The sequence below is a fragment of the Semicossyphus pulcher genome, unplaced genomic scaffold (assembly GCF_022749685.1).
Source record: "Semicossyphus pulcher isolate SPU_LCO1_2020_fin unplaced genomic scaffold, fSemPul1.0.p SCAF_7, whole genome shotgun sequence".
Lineage (NCBI taxonomy): Eukaryota > Metazoa > Chordata > Actinopteri > Labriformes > Labridae > Semicossyphus > Semicossyphus pulcher.
The window spans coordinates 29636718-29648446 of NW_027211748.1; positions in this window are offsets into that span (position 1 = coordinate 29636718).

An 11729-nucleotide genomic window follows, 5' to 3' on the forward strand; every position below is an offset into this window, starting at 1 on the left:
TTAATATGAGGCCTGCACAGAATCGATCGCCGCCTTGCCATGCACATTGCATGACGGCTAAACTGTCCAACTTGCTCTGAAAACCCGACTGCGCCCCCACAAGGTTTTAAGTCTCGAGGGAGCAAGGCGGTCGCAGTCTTCGGGGCCAGACGCCACAGTTCCTCTCCCCCGACTGCACAACTCCACGCATGATGGGAAACGACCTGCTCTGGTTTGAAAGAGCCTACTGGCTGAAAAAAAGCCTTGACACCCCACACAAAGAAGTGATGAGACTTCTGTCCTATTCATCATTATTCATTAAACTTCATGAAGTGTCAGACTGACACCAAACCGTTTTTATCAAAGTACTGTCATTCACAATGTAATGCTTTACACATTCCCCATGAATGCTGTCTTAACGAACATAAATGCAATGTGTTTATATGGAAATAACTATCAAAACCCCTGAATAAAATACAAGGATGAGTAATTGAAGACAGCCTTGGTATACAAACTCTTGTATCCAATTGAAATAATAATGATAACAACAAATGAAAACTTTATTCAAATCAATTTACAGTGCGGTGTTAGTCTTATTGATGCTTGACGAGGCGAGCAGCAAGCGGGTCAACAAAGAAGTGTCTGACATTAAGACCCCCCCCCCGACTGCAATCGTCTACTCTGACCTATTGAGGCGAGTCGGAGGTCATCTCAATCATGCTTAATCCTTTCATTTTTTCGAGGGTACAATTTCCAGCTGTAGAGCTGCTGCTAACGTCAGGACACGATTCCTTTCCATTACTTTTATGTTTTCTTTTTAAAATGTCCATGAATAAAAGCCAATATGAAGAATACAGAGCAATTTAATACAGACTTAACGGTCACTACCAAAGGAAGCGGAGGTGCTGTCTTCGTAACCTAGCAACAGTAAGCGCCGGTGAGAAACGCTCTGAGCGCTGATAGCGCAAAAAAAAGAAACAAACTCGTCCAATGGTGTTAGTGGACGCGGGCCCTCACTGTTACTGGTCGCAGGCCCTCACTGTCACTGGACGCAGGCCCTCACTGTTAGTGGACGCGGGCCCTCACTGTTACTGGACGCAGGCCCTCACTGTTAGTGGACGCGGGCCCTCACTGTTAGTGGACGCGGGCCCTCACTGTCACTGGACGCAGGCCCTCACTGTTAGTGGACGCGGGCCATCGCTGTTAGTGGACCAGGCCCTCACTGTTAGTGGACCAGGCCCTCACTGTTACTGGACACGGGCCCTCACTGTTAGTGGACGCGGGCCCTCACTGTTAGTGGACACGGGCCCTCACTGTTAAAACTAAATAAAGAAAACTTAAATGAGTAACGCTCTTAAAGCTCAGCAGATTCACTCTTTTTATCCAGTAAATAAGAGTTAAAAAAGCTTTTACTGAGGGAGCATATTTTTTAACTTAACTGGATTTCAGTGAATTAAACGTTGCTCATAATACTTTCTTTTCTTTCATACAAAACAATAATTTCAGAAACATCTATAATGCAATAATACAAACTTAATTGCTAAGGCTCAGACACAGGCCTACCTTGGCTGAACAGGATGAGGAGCAAACTGAAGCAAACACAGATTGTGAAGCAGAAGCGTGGATGCTGTGCAGCTCTCTGTAAGACGGCCATGTCCTCGCTGAGGCGCCGCTGTGCCCGAAAACACAAGAGAGACAAACAAAGACAGGTCAGCTTACAGGACGTGGTTAATGTCGTTACTCTGTCAAACTGCTGCAGCATGTCCTGGGCCCTACATGATGATGTCATCAGGCCGAGTCAAATACGGTCAAATATATTTATATTTATATTTTTTCCCATCTGTCCTCATCTTGCATCCAAAAAATGCAATAAAGGTGAAATAAATAATCGATTCCTCGACTGAAAGAACAATAATTGCCAATAATTTCAATAATTATTTAATTGTTTTGGTGATTTTCTAACCGAAACGTCAAACATTTATGAGACTTCCTCCCACAGTCCAAAGACATGCTCGTTAGGTTCATTGGTGATTCTAAAATTGCCCGTAGGTGTGAGTGTGAGTGCGAAAGGTTGTCTGTCTCTGTGTCAGCCCTGTGATTGACTAGCAACCAGTCCAGGGTGTACCCTGCCTTTGGCCCAATGACTGCTGGGACTGAGCTGCGTTCTTTTCTAATTTTTATTACAGTTTGTTTTAATGAACAGCTGCAGAGGATCTCAGAGGCCGGAAAGGATGAATAAAACACAAAGAGTTGGTAATAAAGTCAAAATCATTAGGAGCTTTGTAAAGCAGTCAGTTATAGCCTAATACAACTTTTGATAGGTGCAATAAAACATATTAATTTCAGGCTATTATGTTATATTATGTTCACTACCATGTGCAATAAAACGTATCATTTTCAGGTGCTCTATTTACAGTGTGTATTAATACTACTACTTTCTCCGGGGATTAATAAAGTTCTATCATATTGTTAAATAACTTTAAAATTAAATCCTAAAGACACAAGCAGACGGTGCAGGCAGAAAAAAAAAACAAGGTAGCATCCATTTAAATTCTATGAAATAAAACACGACGACAAATTCTGAACTATGTCCACGTAAAAAACCCCAAAACGATTTACTCAAAGAGTTCCCAGGCACATTCAACATTGATTTGTAACTCTTAAATTAAGGGAAACTTCATCATCATTTTAGCATCATTGTATTTTTTATTTTATCTTCATCGAAGCAGAAAAAATGCTCTTGCTCTTGTCCTGGCCGAGACAGGCAGCTGCACATTAACAGCAAAGTTTCAGACAAACGATAAGCAGCCAAACATACGAACATAATACAGGATACATGACTGTAATACAATAAAAGACATGAAATAACAAGTAAGACCAGAACATACAGCCAGATGTGTCTGCCTCCAAGTTATTAAAAGCATCCAATGAGACCAGTTCCTTTAGTTCCAGGTCTTTCTGTAATTCGTTTCATGTACAGGGAGCAGCAAACTTAAACCTCCTTTTCCCCAATTCCGTTCTGACCTTTGGGACACACAGTAAGAACAGGTCCTGGGACCTAAAGCAGCCCATCCAACGCGTGCATACAGCAAACAGTGATGAGTGAGGGCTTTAAAGTTAGTGATGAACCTCAGTGCTCCACAATACACAGTGTCCAGAGCATGCAAGCTTTGAGAAGAGGTGTGCATGTAAAGCATCACCTTAGTCCAGCACAGACAAAGTGGCAGCAAACAGACTTTTTTAGACTCGGAAGAAAGGCAGGATTTGATTATAAAATAAAAACTCAATAAAAAACAACATGATGGATTAAAAGAGGTGTATCAAGAGTGAAAAGAGTTTTCATGCTAAACTACTATTGAAAGGTTATTTAAAAACCCTCTAATCTACAGACAGAGAACATCCAAACATGACCCACCTGCTCCTTGAATCCTCCTGGAAATTGTGCAGCATCAAACCTCGCCCAGCGTGTCACACACCTACGGCCAGATAAGGATTCATCGCTGCCTGTTTCCCCCTGTGAACAGCTCAGGTGGGCAGCAGGTTGGCAGCTGACTGAGCTCTGCACAAAGAAAAACAACAAAACACGGTGTCTGGCTGCAGGCTGGGCACTGATCCCTAACCACCACTCCAGCAGCCACACTGCAAAAAATATCAGGCTCCAGGTGTTCACTCTGATGTTGAGCTGCACTTCACCACCTGCAGGGTAAAACTCTGCATCCAGACAGGTATCATTATATTTGTGGCAATAAATCAGCTTTATTGTACAAAACTTTCCAGTGTATTTTGGTATTTTTATCATGTTAAATATATTTAACATGTATGTATATATATATATATATATATCTATATATATATATAGTCATTCCCTCATAATGTTGAGTTGTTACACTATAAATATTAGAATCAGAATCAGGTTTATTGCCAAGTAGGTTTACACATACAAGGAATTTGTTTTGGTGGTTTTAACACAGAACTAGAATAAAATAAGTAAAAGACTTGAATAGAATATTCCGCTATCTTGGATCGAATATGCATTGAAAAGTAGCTTATTTGTACTCAAATGTAAATACTTTATATAAATCTTACATTATTAAAATGCATCGTGGTTATTCCTCTGTCATCCGGCTGCTCTTTAGCGAGTTAGCCCAGACAGGAAGCTCTGAGCAGCAGGGGGCATGGTCAATATTGTGATGACAATGTGACATATATTAAAGAGTGCATATTAGCTTTGACTTCCTGGTCATTATGTCTTGAGCAGTACCCATGTTTGTAGCATGTTGTCTCTCCCAAATCCAAAATCACTCCAACTAGCAGATGATGTTCTTTGTCACCACAACGTCTCCATTAACACCTATTTATGTTTTATTGTGAAAATGTTGTATGCTGCTTCCTGTTTTCTTTCGCTGCTTATGTTAAATCAGGGCTGTGCATTGAGGTGTTCTTCCCTCACTCATATCCTTACTTCATATTAATCCATATTTAAAGTGAGAATCTCAAAAATCTCAGTTTCATTCTCTTTGGCGGCACCTAATGGTGATAAACGGTAATTACAGGAGCACACTTCCCAGATATCCAGACAGCGCTGCATGTGTGACGTCCACGGTCGGCTCCGGATGTAACTCTTGATTTTCCTGGCTGACGGTCGCTTTCCTTTTCCGACTGTTTGCTTCATCTGAGCGTCGAGTTTGTTTCTTTTTCTTTGGATTTTCACTTCTTGTTGAAGTTGCATCTGTAGTCATCCATCTTTTCTTTGTTTGTTCAGCCATAGTAGATTACTGTTTACTCGCAACACTTGCAGAGAGCGGAGAAGCAGCCGCTTAGCTCCGCCTACCCTCTCTGGCAGACCAACCACTGCTGGCTGATGGAAAACGCGTCACTAACTGGGCGCCGCCACAGACACCCAGTCTGCAATAATACTATATACTGCAAATGCAAAGGCTTTCATCAGTGGGCCACAGGCTCAGTCATCATTGTGAGCTAATCCTCTCATTTATCGAGGATACAATTTTCAGGTGTAGAGATGCTACTGATTCCAGGACACGATTCCTTTACATTGTTTTTATGTTTCTTTTTTAAATCGCTCTGTGTGCTTAAAGGTTCAGTTGGGAAAATGATCAAAACTAACTTTTTGTCATATTTGTTCAAACGGTCACTTTAACCGTGCAGCAGCACATGAGATAATCTGTGAAAAAATCATGTTCCTCTGGCTCCTCCTACTGCTCCTAATGGCATTTGCAAAAAATCTACCGTCACGGAACACAACAACCAATCAGAGCCGAGCAGTCGCTCAGGATGCTGTCAATCACACGCATGCTTAAACGGTCAAGCTCAATTTCTTCAGTGTGCGCAGTGTCAGCTGGTTTGTGTCCACAAAGGCTGAAAAACAACCACCAGGAATGAACAAACAGCCCTTTCCTCCACTGCCAACTACGGCTTACGCTGCAAAGACCGTTTCAGCGAAGAAGACAAAAGAGGAAAAGCAAGCTAAAAACAAAGAGTTGGACCGAGACTGAAACGAAACGAGAGTAAACATTGGCACGGCATTTCCGTGGTGGAGAGAGCTGCTGCGTTAGACAGTTCTGCTCGACAGGTAATTACCCCAGCTTCATTTCTGCTGTCTTTGTTTCACATTGCTACGATGTCTGCGGTTACTGTGACGCTGTGTTACGTTGATGTTGCAGTCGGGCTAATGTTAGCTTGTTCCCGTTGCTGCTGTTTGTTTCATGGCGCTGGGCTGAAAATATCTCTGTGAAGTGCTCAGGCAGTGTGACCGTGTCAGACTTTCTCCTGATAGTTCTGTGTGCCTGTGCTCTCACGGCTAAATGTTCTCAACATCAGTGTGTTACTGCTTAGTTGGCTCTGTCTTTTCTACAGTCTCTGTTAGCAAACTAAGTGCTTGTGGTTTTGCCGATTAGAATTAGCTGTAGATTACCGTTCACAGCAAAACACTGATTTCTGCTGGTTTGATGTGTATCTGCTTCGATAGTGTTGGTGGTGCAATACAACGGCTGCGGTTGTTGTCATTTCAAGTTTGTACCGGTGTGTCCGCCATATTGTATACCTGGCTTCTTCAGTTGGTTATTAGCCTGCGCGTGCATGATGGCCTCCTCCGCAGGGAGGGCTTTGGAGGCAGGACTGAGCGCCGAGGAGAGAGCTAATTCAATGAAATTATACAGACTTAACAGTCACTACCAAGGGAAGCAGATGCGCCAACAGACAACTTTAAAATCCCAGCAACAGTAAGCGCCGGTGAGAAGCGCTCCGACATTGAGGTTGTGGGCACTGTTAGTGAACACAGCTAACTGGTGCTTCATGTGATTTGCAAGATTGTGCAAATTCATTCTGCCTATCCTTATGCCCTTTTTGTTTTTTCTTACTAATTCCGATTCAGGTTGTCATTAGAGATGTGTTTATTGAGAACGTTCATATTGCAGTTACAATGAAAATGTTATTTATTGTGCAGCTCTACTTTTGACTGCCAGGAAGAGGAGGTTTTGAAGCCCGGGGTGGAGGAGGACAACCTCAACTTTCACTTCTACATGCAGTTTCACTACCAGTCAGTAGTTTAACAGCGATGGATAGAAGCTTTAAGAGAGCACAGAGCACAAAAAACCAAGGAGGAGAGGAAGAATGGAGGCAACAAACGGCACCACCAAAGTCTTTGGTTGTCGGTTTGAGTCTTCTGTCCAGGAGGACAAGCTGTCCGAACCGATGAGAGATAACACTCAAAGAGCAGCTGCTGGACGCTGAATACAAGCAGAAAATGTTTTATTGTCTACAAGTAGCTGCAGAGAGAAGAGTGGAAGAGCTTCAGTCCCAGCTGGAGAAGACTTGCACAACTCAGAAAAGAGAGTTGCAGCTTTTGAGCAAAAGATGGACATGGCAAAGCACCAACGGTACTGCAAAGGCAGCCAAAAAGTTCACCCAGACCGAGGACAGAGACACCTCTGAGTAGAGCTGTCAACGAATATTCTAAATTCAAATATTTAATCAAATTGTAATAAAAAAACGGATATTCAGATATTAAAATTAATATTCGTTGTGACAAAAAAATCAGCACTACCGCGGCTGTTTGCGACCTCGCAAGTTCTCGTAAGTCCTCATGCGCACTCTTGGTTACGGAGAATCCTTGAATGCATCACAACGTCACTGTGATACATTAATAATGAACTTTAGTCTTTTTTTTTAAAGGCTATGTTTGAATAAATATACCTGTCACAGCACAGCTCGCTTGGAACGCTGAATGTCCGTTTTACCGTAACCTAATTACTTAATTTGTTTATAAGGAGTAGGATCTTTTAAAAGGCACGTGTCTGTTTAAATCAATATATCTTTGCAAGTAAGTTTGTCTCGTTGTGTTGGTATGTCCTCTTGTGGACATATTGTGCAAAAATAGATATTCAAATAGTTCGAACATTTGTGGGTTTTTTTGAAGGAATAATCGTACGTCATTTTTGGCCAATTTTGACAGCACTACCTCTGAGTTCATTCTGCAGCTGTAGACAGCTCATGAGGATCTGGAAAGGTGCACCACAAAGCTCCAGTCGACTGACAACGAAGACGAGGAGGCTGAGCAAGAGCAGCAGCCGAAGGTCAGAGCGCTGAAAACCGGCATCTTGAACCTGGGTGTGGAGCTGCAGCAGAAACATGCAGCTATAATGAAGAAGGCCATCATGCTCGTTCCCTGCACCTCTGAGGACGAGAGGACCAGCCAGAGGACCCCGTCTGTCCACCTGCAGAAGCTCCAGATCGATCTCATGAACCAGGCCCTGAGTCTGAATACTGTGTCCAAGGAGAAGAAGACTGAAGAGCTGGATGAGACAGCAGAGAGTTAGTCCCACTGGGACCAGGAGAAGCAAACTGAAGAGCTGGACGAGACAGCAGAGAGTCAGGGTGCTGACTCCGCTCTTCCAGAGCCGCAGATGCAGCTCGAAAAAGAGCAACAGATTAAAGAAGAAGCTCAGCAGGAGATAGAAAAGACCCGAGCCTCCTACATGGCTCAGCTGGAGCACCTGAAGAAGGTCAATGCTGACATCACAGCTGCCCAGAAAAAGGCGGAAGAGCAGTTGGAGGTCCAGCTGAAGATGTGGCAGGAGGAGAGGAGCTCCCTCCAGAACACCCTTCAGCTCCTCCACACAGCGCTGAAGGAGAGGAAGGAGTGGGCAGAGAAGGAGAACAGCATGGCCTCCAGGACGGACAAGACTGAGAGCAAGATGACAGAAATGTCAGACAAGAAGGCCAAGAAGAAGAGAGGCTGGCTGGCTGGCTGGCCGGCCAGGATCTTCAGACGCTCCGGCTCCACTGCGGACTCTCAACGCACATGTGCAAAAAATGTCAACTGTAATTTGCAAGTTACAAATAAATGAAAAAAAAAAAAAAAATTCATGAATGTGTTGTTTTTTCAGGTCTGAAGAGACTTTCAGTCATACGATCATGTTTCAGGGATCCCATCATGCAGGAAAGGTGTCACGATTTTTCTATTAAAAAAAACATTTTCATCCTTTCTTTGTGTGTGTGACTTTTGAAAGACTCTTTACTCATCTGTACTACAATTCAGGTGGAAATACAAACAAACAATCCTAAGACGTCAGGTAGAATGTTCGTAAAAGCTAAGCTAGAGGCGCCCTCACCTGCTGAAAAGTAGTAACACTGACTTTAATCTGAAACTGCTTGTGGGTTTTTTTGTGGTATAAATCACAGGGTCTTCTGTTTTAAAGAGGAGGAGGCCTCTGAAATAATTGGGCTCCAGGTTTAAATCTTTTGAATGATGAACACTGAAAGATTCCTGACATGAAACTGCTGAATTAAATGTTTTTACCGGTTTTATTCATCTTCAAGGATACGAGCACACAATCAGATTATATATAGCGATATATATCAATAGAGTAGCATTGTTATTGTATCTAAGAAGTGAACTGGATGAGTACAACCTCTGACTCTGTGGGTTTGTTGGACAAAAACCTGAAGCCAACCTGAACCAACGTTAGCCTAAAGTAGCTAATGCTAGCAAAGCATTTTGTGTAGCCAACATGAGCTGGTTTTCTTATCGCTCGTCTTACCTGTTGGAGGGTCAGTCATCATGTCGACAGCGGATACAGATGTAAGACTTGTGTTGTCTGGGCTCATACCTGTTTAGTTCCTTGTTTCAGGAAGCAGCCGTCCAATCAAATGAGTGGCACCTGACCAAAGTGTGAAGATCCTCTGCTTAGCGTAATTAAAAAGCTTTTAATTGATTTATTGAAAATATTAGAAACCCAATTCTGTTAAAATTCCTACATTCTTTGTGTGTTTGTTAAAACCACTTTCTCTCAGTTAATGTGAATGTCCATTCACTTGTACACACGTCACTACTGTGAAAAAGCTGTTTATTTTTTGGAAAGAACTTAAGTCAGATTACCGTGGTGCCAGTTGAGAGGGACATTTTTTGCAGTGTTGGTAAATGGCCGTAATAAGCCGCAGGAGTGACATACGAGCCGTGGGGAAGATCAGTGAATAAGAGGAGTGAATGCCGGTCTTTAATGACGGGGGATTGGAGGGCACTTTGGTCGTCTTGGCCTTCACATTCAGACACATTCAGGCACACAGCAGTTATTGGCAAAGTAGAGAGCAGAGCTGCTGAGGGCCTGGGAACAGTGGCCTCCTGGGAAAGAGTTTTTTCTAATCATTTTAGCAAGAATTAAATTAAATGATATAAGGAGTTTAAAAAAATGATCTGGACATATTTAAATTATAGCTCTGCCAGCCTTCAGACTTAAAACATCTTGATTTGCACGTTTTCTACTGGTGACAAACATGTAATAGTTCATACAGCTGGATGTGATCAACGTTCACGAGTCATTGGGGGAAAACAACCTCATTTGTGAGACTGACAGCATCAAAAAAAACATGTCACAGAAGAATTGAAAGTGATAAAGTCTGTTTGATTGGTTGGCAGGGACGATGGATGAGACCCAGAAAAACCACTTAACTTTTACCCAGGTGACCAGATGTCCTGTGAGTGAATCAAATAGTCAAAGTGTACTTTAAGCTTGTGTGTAAAGTAACTCATGTACATAATCTCAAATCTGTAATTATATAAAGGGTATGCGCTGACGTCACTTTCCCACCAGAACACGCCCCCTCAGTTAGACTGATACCCTTTCCCACCGAAATTAGCGCGTTGACGCAGGTTTTTTTAGAACCGGGAAGACCAGCTTATCGATGCCCATTGTCTCTTTTCCCATTGCCAGTGAAGTATCCTCCTGTCGGTCTCTTTTCTGCTGCGTCAGTGTCTGAAATCACATACGCACGGGAGACAGGGTTAGTAAACCGTGAAGATGTTACGGTGGTTAGGTCTTGTGTATCTATTACTCATTCAGTTGTTGATCAAACTCGGTGCCGACCAATTTGGAATGATGTTCGAGCGCTGCTCGGACAGAGACGGGCGGTTTGTAGCTGAGATGACGAGGAGTCGCAGAAGTTACCGACGGAGCATAGCATCGCGCCGGAAAGGGGGTGGAGATTAGCGCGTCGACACGGGTTGTGTGTTCCCATCATTGCCGATCAGAACCGAGGTGATAATTACCCGGGTCTACTGCAGAGTCATTTGAATGCATGTCTGAATGCCGATTGTTGGCTTTCCCACTAAACAAAAAAGCCGGGTGTTAGCAGGTATTTTGACCAGTGGGAAAGGGGCTTGAGTGGCAAAACATGCTGCAACATGGCCTTCAGTAGGGGAAACGATGTAAACAGGACTCCCTACAGTGTACCACACAGCAGTCCATGGACATGTGGCCAAAAAGCTGGATTACCTGACATTTTTATGTACTTGATTTCAAAGCCGAGGAAGTCCACAAAGCAAAGCCTGACGGCATACAGAAGCCTTGACGCTTGGTCGTACTTAAAGGCAGGATTTGTTGGCGAAGGTAAAGTTGATTTATTTTTATCTCTGTACAGGAAAGAGACATAATTTCATCAATACTTTCAATATTTGAGCCATGTATGTGGAGCCTAGTAGAAGTAGTAGATTCAGTCACATATAAGGATGCTAATGATAAACAGACCAATCACCTTTACATAACATCCACTCGTACAATTTTCAATTCAATACTTTATTAATAACTGGTGCAATTGAAAAGACAAAAAATAAAAAAATCAAGTAAGAATACATTTGCATATTATATCATCAAAACATAATATTCAAAGTGGTCTAATACAGAATAGAAATGGTATTTTTTTTTTTTTCAAACTGGAATGAGAAAAATGATGCACAGCTCTGAAGGCCACTAGTGTAAAGTTGTCCAAACTTCCCTTAAATGAATCTTAAGAACATCAAAACTGCTTCTGACCCAAAAAAAGCTGCTGTCAATTAACTCGCACAAAGCTGTCTGTGATATCGTATCGCTACGTTTATAAAGAAATATTGTTGTTGTTGATTTTGTGTAACGGCTGAGTTCTCTCTCCCGTCATATTTCCCTTTATATCTTTCTGTGTGAAATTAATCCTCCACTGGGCCAAAAAGTTGGACCAAAGCCCTTTTCAGTAAGCTCATAATATCTGGTTAGCTAACCTCACGTTTAATCGCAGTTTCCAGTTTTTTTGGCACATTTTTCAGCTAGCTCTCCTCAAGGTGAAAGGTTTCAGGTTTAGTTTCAGAAGTAAGAAAACTGAATTTACTGAAATCCTACATACATTTACCTACTCAGAGATGAAACACAGGTTTTTAAAAGTATTATTTGTTATTGGAAATTGCCTGAGACTGTTGCTAACAT